The sequence below is a fragment of the Prionailurus viverrinus genome, chromosome C1 (genome assembly GCF_022837055.1).
Source record: "Prionailurus viverrinus isolate Anna chromosome C1, UM_Priviv_1.0, whole genome shotgun sequence".
NCBI classification, from domain to species: Eukaryota; Metazoa; Chordata; class Mammalia; order Carnivora; family Felidae; genus Prionailurus; species Prionailurus viverrinus.
Window position 1 is genome coordinate 33,596,262 of NC_062568.1, and position 7,519 is coordinate 33,603,780.

The 7,519-nt window shown below is 37.9% G+C and overlaps 1 protein-coding gene across 1 annotated transcript in view; it reads left to right on the forward strand.

Annotated features, from left to right (window-relative positions):
• PGAP1 (post-GPI attachment to proteins inositol deacylase 1) overlaps positions 1-4,178 on the forward strand; it is a 91,421-nt gene extending 87,243 nt beyond the window's left edge. Inside the window, exon 28 of the transcript XR_007154999.1 lies at positions 4,168-4,178. The gene's annotated coding sequence lies outside the window, so the exon portion shown is untranslated. The remainder of the gene's footprint in view (positions 1-4,167) is intronic.
• The last annotated feature ends 3,341 nt before the right edge of the window (positions 4,179-7,519 follow it).

Here is a 7,519-nt window from a genome sequence, read left to right on the forward strand (position 1 = left end):
AGATGAGTAGAATTACTTTAACATTTTGAGTGTCTTCAACTTTCTCTCTGACCTTTAGACCCAGATGGAGAGGGCTCATGTGAGTAGCTCAGATCCATTGCGGTAATTTCCCTTTTGATTCACTAGAGGCCAACCTTACATCTGCAGAATCCCATTTGCCACATAAGATAACATACTCCTATTCCCATCATACTCAACAAGTTCCATCCACACTCAAGGGGCATGGATGATAGAAGACGGGTGCACTAATAGATGAGAATCTTGGGGCCATTTTAGAAGTCTGCCTAGCATGCATATCCAGGAACAAAAGTCTTTTTCATAATTGCTATACTTAAGTAATATTTGATTCCATAGTTCTTTTTTTTATTTAAAAAGAAAAGTTCAGGGGCACCTGGGTGGCTCAGTCGGTTAAGTGTCTGAGTTTGGCTCAGGTCATGATCTCGTGATTCATGGATTCGAGCCCTGCATCTGGCTCTCCTGACAGCTCAGAGCCTGAAGCCTGCTTCAGATTCTGTCTCCTTCTCTCTCTGCTCCTCCCCTGCTCATGCTCTGTCTGTCTCTCAACAATAAATAAATGTGAATAAATAAGTTCAATGTTCATTTTTGAGAGAGAGATAGTGTATGAGCAGGGGAGGGGCAGAGAAGAGGGAGACACAGAATCCAAAAAATGCTCCAGGCTCCAAGCTGACTGGACAGAGCCTGAGGCAGGGCTGGAACTCATGAGCCAGGAGACCATGACCTGAGCCGAAGTCAGACATTCAACAGACTGAGCCACCCAGATTCCCCATAGTTCTTTTTGTTTGTTTATTCATTCATGAGAGAGCGAGTGGGGGAGGGGCAGAGAGAGGGAGACAGAATCCAAAGCAGGCTCCAGTCTCTCTCCTCTTTCTGCCCCTCCTGTGCTCACATGCTCACTCTCTTTCCCTCTCTCTTTCAAAATAAATAAACATACGTTTGAAAAGAAAGAAACTTGGTTTACGCCTTTTAGGAAAAAAACTATACTATCTAATTAAATTTTAAAATAGGAATGTGTAGCATTCACTGCATTTAAAAATCTTTGTTGTAACTGGGGCACCTGAGTGGCTCAGCTGGTTGGGCATTGGACTCTTGATTTTGGCTCGGGTTGTGATCTCACAGTTGGTGAGATTGAGACCCACATTGGGCTGTGCAGAGCCTGCTCAGAATTCTCTCTCCCCCTCTCTTTGCCCCTCCCTCCCGCACACATGCTCACTCTCAAAATAAACAAACACTTAAAAAAAAATCTTTGTCCTAACAAATTTTTAAGTGGAATTAATAAAAAAATTAGTCATAAATTACAGATCCACAGAGTACTGTAAAAGGAAATGTGGTTGTTTTAGACAATGATCTCCAAACTTTGATTAAACACTGATATTGTTAAAAATTTTTGACCTTCCCCTGCCAAAATACTACTATACTAATATGTAAATAGAAAATTTAGAATGACGTTTTTTAATGTATTGCTACTTAAAGCTTTATAATATCAATAGCTAATATCTCAAGGCAGAAAATATATTCATGGCAACAGTCAATATAAGTTGATTTTTTCAAACCTTGATTATTTTAAAGTAATTTTTTAATTTTTTTAAATTTATTTTTGAGAGAGAGAGACAGACAGAGGGCGAGCAGGAGGAGGGGCAGAGAGAGAAGGAGACAGAATCCGAAGCAGGCTCTAAGCCCCACACTTCAACAAAGAGCCTGATGCAGGGCTCGAACCCATGAACTACAAGACCATGACCTGAGTCTAAGCTGGACGTTTAACCAGCTGAGCCACCCAAGTGCTCCTAAACCTTGATAATTTTAAATGAAAAGAGTAATTTTTTGTTGTACATGATATTAGTATCAGGTGTACAAGGTCATGATTTAATACTTCTATGCATTATGAAATGGTCACCCCAGTAAGTCTAATTACCATCTGTCACCATACAAATTTTTTACAATATTATTGACTATATCCACTGTGTTGTATATTACATCCTTATGTCTTATCTTATAACAGAAAGATTATATCTCTTGATCTTCACCTATTTCGGCCATCCTCCCACCCCTCTCCCCACTGGCAACCATCAGTTTGTTCTCTGTATATGAATCTCTGTTTTGTTCATTTGGGTTTTGGGGTTTTTTGTGTGTGTGTTTGTTTGTTTGTTTGTTTGTTTTTAGATTCCATATATAAATGAAATCATAGGGTATTCGGCTTTCTCTGACTTACTTCATTCAACATAATGCCCTCTAGGTCCTTCCATGTTGTCACAAATGGCAAGATTTCATTCTTTTTATGGCTGAGTAATATTCCCTTGTGTGTATGTGCATTTGTCTTTTTCTGACTTATTTAACATGATATCCTTCAGTTCCATCCATATTGTCACAAATAGCAAGATACCATTCTTTTTTATGGCTAAGTAATATTCTCATATATGCATATGTGTATATATCACATCTCCTTTATGCATTCATCTATCAATGTACATTTAGGCTGCTTCCATATCCTGGCTATTGTAAGTAATGAACATAGGGGTGCATACTTTTTTTCAAATTAGTGGTTTTTTTTTTTAATATCTAGAAGTGGAGTTGCTGGATCATATGGCAGTTCTATTTTTAATTTTTTTTTTAGGAACCTCCATACTATCTTATATAATGAACCAATTTGCATTCCCACCAAAAATGCAGAAAGGTTCCATTTACTCCATATCCTTACCAATACTTACTTCTTGTCTTCTGATAATAACCAGTCTGACAGGTATGAGGTGATATCTCATTGTGGTTTTAATTTACATTTTCCTGATGGTTAGTGGTATTGACCATCTTTATGTACCTGTTGGCAATCTGTATGTCTTCTTTGGAAAAAATGTCTATTCAGATCCACTTCCCATTTTTTAGTTGGATTGTTTTTTTGATACTGAGTTGTATGAGGTCTTTAAATATTTTGGATGTTAACTCCTTATTGAATATGTCATTTGCAAGCATCTCCTCCCATTCACTAGGTTGCCTTTTCATTTTGTTGATAGTTTACTTCACTGTGCAAAAGGTAGTTCCATTTGTTTATTTTTGTCTTTGTGGTCCTTGCCTGAGGAGACAAGTCTAAGAAAATGTTTTTAAGACTGATGTCAGAGAGTTTACTACTCTATTTTCTTCAAGGAATTTTATGGTTTCAGATCTCACATTTAAGTCTTCAATTCATTCGAGCTTATTATTGTATGTGGTATAAGAAAGTGGTCAGATTTCATTCTTTTGCGTGGAGCTGTCTGGTTTTCCCCATCGTATGTTCTTGCCCTCTTTGTCATAGATTAACCATGTAAGCATGGGTTTATTTTGGGGCTTTGTATTCTGTTCATTAATCTATCATGTCTGTTTTTGTGCCAGTACCATACTGTTTTGATTACTATAGCTTTATAGTATAGTTTGAAATCCAGGCATGTGATAACTCCAGCTTTGTTCTTTCTCAAGATTGTCTTGACTGTATGGTGTCTTTTGTAGAAAGGAGTAACTTTTTGTCAAATCTTATTATTTTTAATTCCTAATAAGCCTGATAAGAGGGTAGAAATGTTAGCACTGATATTTTCTTTTGTTGGTTTGTGTTCACATTCTAGTATCATCTTCAACTTTTTGTTGTAAGTAGTAATCTCTTATAAGGAGTGTTTTTAAGCTCCTTATTTGTGATAGTTAAAAGCAGATAACATGATAAGTATTTAATAACATAATCCATGAATCCTTTAACCGGCTCACATATACTGCAATGTTATAAAATGTTTGAAGTGAATGAAGAAATGAAACAACTAGTAATGTGCCCTGTCACCTTCATCTGTGCTGTAGAATTCCTCGTCTTCTCCCAGCACATATCCCCACACACTTTCTATAGTTTGCTCTGATAAAGTTTGTGAAGCCATTGTTAGCAATCCTTGTATAAAATGTCCCTATATTAATCTGTTAGATTAAAAACCTGAAAATGAATTTGGTTTTCCTCTCACATTCCACTGGGTTGTCTTGCACACCACTTAATGCGCACAACCCCCTTTGGAGAAACTTAGTTTAGAATATATTTCGTAACCCTTTGAGGTTGTCTTTGGTAAGTTGTAATATCTATATTTATGTTCTCATGAAAGCAAAAATGAGATTTCTGGATCAGGAACAGACTATTCTTACTTAAAGCAGTATACACATTGGTTCCCCTTGCCCCATTCTTTCTCCTTCAGGGCAATGTGAGGAGAGCCAGGTTAATGCTGTATGTGCAAAAGGGTTTTTTTGTTTTGTTTTGTTTTGTTTTGTTTTGTTTTGTTTTGTTTTGAACCAGGGAGATGAACCCTGAAATTAGGAATCTGGAAGTTTATATAAGCTACACACTGCCTCCTTTCCCCTCCTGAAAGAAGAAAAGTCTTTGCTTCCAAATGTTTTACAATTCTGGAATGTAAACAAATGGCTTCAGGTTTTATCTCCCCATAAAATGTAAACATGTGGCTATACCAAACAGGAGGCAAGGAGAAATGGAGCACTGAAGAGTAGATATTTCTGGGGAAAGGAGACATTATCTTTATAACGTGTCTGTTTCTTTTGCTCAGGAAGCCAAATTATGTTGAAACATGGAAATATTCATGAAGCATTGTTGCCTTAATAGTCTTAGTGGGGTATGGAAATAATGCCTCACTCACTCCTGGCATTACTTTTAGGCACACTTAATGTCCAGATGAATTGAGTAGGACAACTTAAGTGTCATGACATATAATCCTCCAGTGGTGCTCTGTTGGGTACAGTAGGCAGGAAGGAAACTGGTGGAGCCAGCATTGAGGAGGTCTTCTAATACTGAAGCTTATAAGAATCTTTATTAAAAAAAAAAAGATTCATGGTAATATAGTATGCAGGATAGAAGGGATATGGATGAGGCAAGGAGAGGGAGATCGTTTATGAGGCCACTATAAAATTTGGAATGCTAGTGGGGCACCTGGCTGGCTCAGTGGGTAGAGCATTCATCTCTTGATATTGGGGTCGTGAGCTGAAGCCCCACGTTGGACGTAGAAATTACATAATAAAAAAATATTAAAGTTAAAAACTTTTGGAATGCTACTAATAGTGGTCTAAACTGGGGTAGTAGCCAGAAAGGAGAGTGCACCAGTGTAGGATGATCATAAAGTGATTTTTTAGGGCTTAGCAACGAATTAGATGTGGTAGGCAAGCTTCTCTTTGTGTTACGTTTAACCTAGGACCTTGCCAGACTCACATGACGCGAAGAACCACTAACAATTAAAATGTAAGATGCTGCCAGCCAGCGGCCTATCTTAATTTTCATTATCTACAAGATCTTAGGTACCATAACTACAAGGGAGGGAGTGGAGAGTGGATTTTTTGAATTACCATTTTGTTCTTTCTTCATCTTGTTCCAGTACCATATAGTTTTAAATTAACTTTTTAAAGAAAGAAGCCCATTGTCCCAGTGAGACTATAAGGCAGCAAGTTCTTCAGGTGCCAGAATACAACTAACTGGAATCCTTAATCAGAAATATATGATGTAATTGAACTTTAAAAGAAGAAATTATAGGAAAATTAAAGGAAATAAGTGATTTTTTTTTTTTACTAAAAACATTCCACACTGTATTGTGGGGTTTGTTACAGACTGCTTTGTCACCTATAATTTATCCTTTTAGCAGATACTCATTGAGTACCTGTTGTACCAGAATCCATGCCAGACACATTCACATTTAGCTTCTCATTTCATTCCCTTAGAGGGAAGATGATTATCCCCACATTACAGGAAAGGATCTAGTATCAGAGGAAACCATTTACCCATCATAGAATTCAAAGCAGATTGTCTATCTAAGAAATAGAGTTCTTTCCACTGAAGACGTGCAATGCATATTAATCCTCACCTCCTACTCTCAGAATCTTTCCTGACCTTACTAGTGATTCCTCTTGCCTTGGAGACAAAAGTTTCCAATGATCTTACCCAGCCTTTTTTTCTTTTTTTAGGTTTACTGATTTATTTTGAGAGAAAGAGAGCACAAGTGAAGGGGAGGGGTCAGAGAGAGAGGGAGAGAGAGAATCCCAAGCAGGCTTCGTGCCCACTGTGGAACCTGATTCTGGGCTCAATCTCACACCTGTTAAGATCATGACCTAAGCCAAAACCAAGAATCGGACACTGAACTGTTTGAGCCACCCAAGTGCCTTCCCCAGCCTTCTTTGTTACTCTTCCTATACTTTTCCTTAGAGATTTCCTCTAACTCTGTGAGTCTGACATTATTTTTTTGATGGATGATTCACCAAGTCAGACACTTTCCCCCTCAACTCCATATCTAAGTAACTCTTGAGTCAATGGCAGTATATTTAGCCTCCCTGAGACTAAATATTCATCCCTAAATTATGGCTAGTAATATTTTACAAACCTGGCATGAGGACTAAGTGAGATAATAGGCAAATGTACCTGACACCTAGTGGGTGCTAGAGAAATGATCAGTGATTTCTTCCTAGTTCTCCAATCTCTAGCTTCTCTAAGCTAAACAAATCCGTTTCAACTCACTGTTGAAATTTAGCCTTACAACTTCTTTCCCTCCCTAATTAGCAACTCTTTTTAGTTTCGAAATTTCTGTTAAATCTTCCCAATTTACACAAATTGAAAACCCACTTATTTTGATTTCTTGTTTACTATGTGCAATAATTTCTCCGTTGCTTACCACGTGCAATCAGTTACTAAGCCCTAATCAATCCACCACTTTAGGGTCACCCTTATATTGGTACACTCCTTTGTGGCTCCCACTGTCATTCCGACTGTCATTACCAGCATTCCACATTTTACAGCAGGTTCATAAATGATCTCTCCCCTTGTCTCACACACTTTACTTCTAACCTGCATGTGATTTTACCGTTCATCTTTTATTAAACAGCAAATTAGTATTATCACTCTTGTGTAAAACCTTTTATTCTTCCTGCTATGTTCTTTAAGATACAGTACAAACTCCTTCTTTTGACCACTTGGCCAATCTACATTTCCAGTCCTTCTACCATTTTCCAGACACCCATCTCCTACCCACACAAACTGTTTGAGTTAGGATTAGTTTGCAAGAAACAGAAAATCTGACAAACAGTTGCTTCAAGTAGAAAGTTGAGGATAAGTCTCCCTGAAGTCATCAAGAGCTAAAGCTCCTTGTAGCCCATTAGTTCTCCATCCTTAATGTGTGGCTTTCTTGACAAAATGGTGGCTACATGATATTTCCATTTGAAGAGGAAGGAGGGGAAAAGAACAAAAGGAGCTCTGCTTTTATTTATAAAAGATTCTCTCTCTCTCATCCCTTTTCCACCTCAGAGACTTCTGTCTAGCGCTCACTGGCCAGAATGATATCACATGGCCACTAAGGAATACAAGGGAGACTGGAAACAAGTTTTAAGTTGGCTGTGTTGCCTCCCCAAACAAATACGTCTAAGGAGAAAGATGTGTTAGTCTGTTTGGCTACGATGACTGAATACCACAGACTGGGTGCCTAAAACAACAGTTATGGAGGCTGGAAAGTCCAAAATCAAT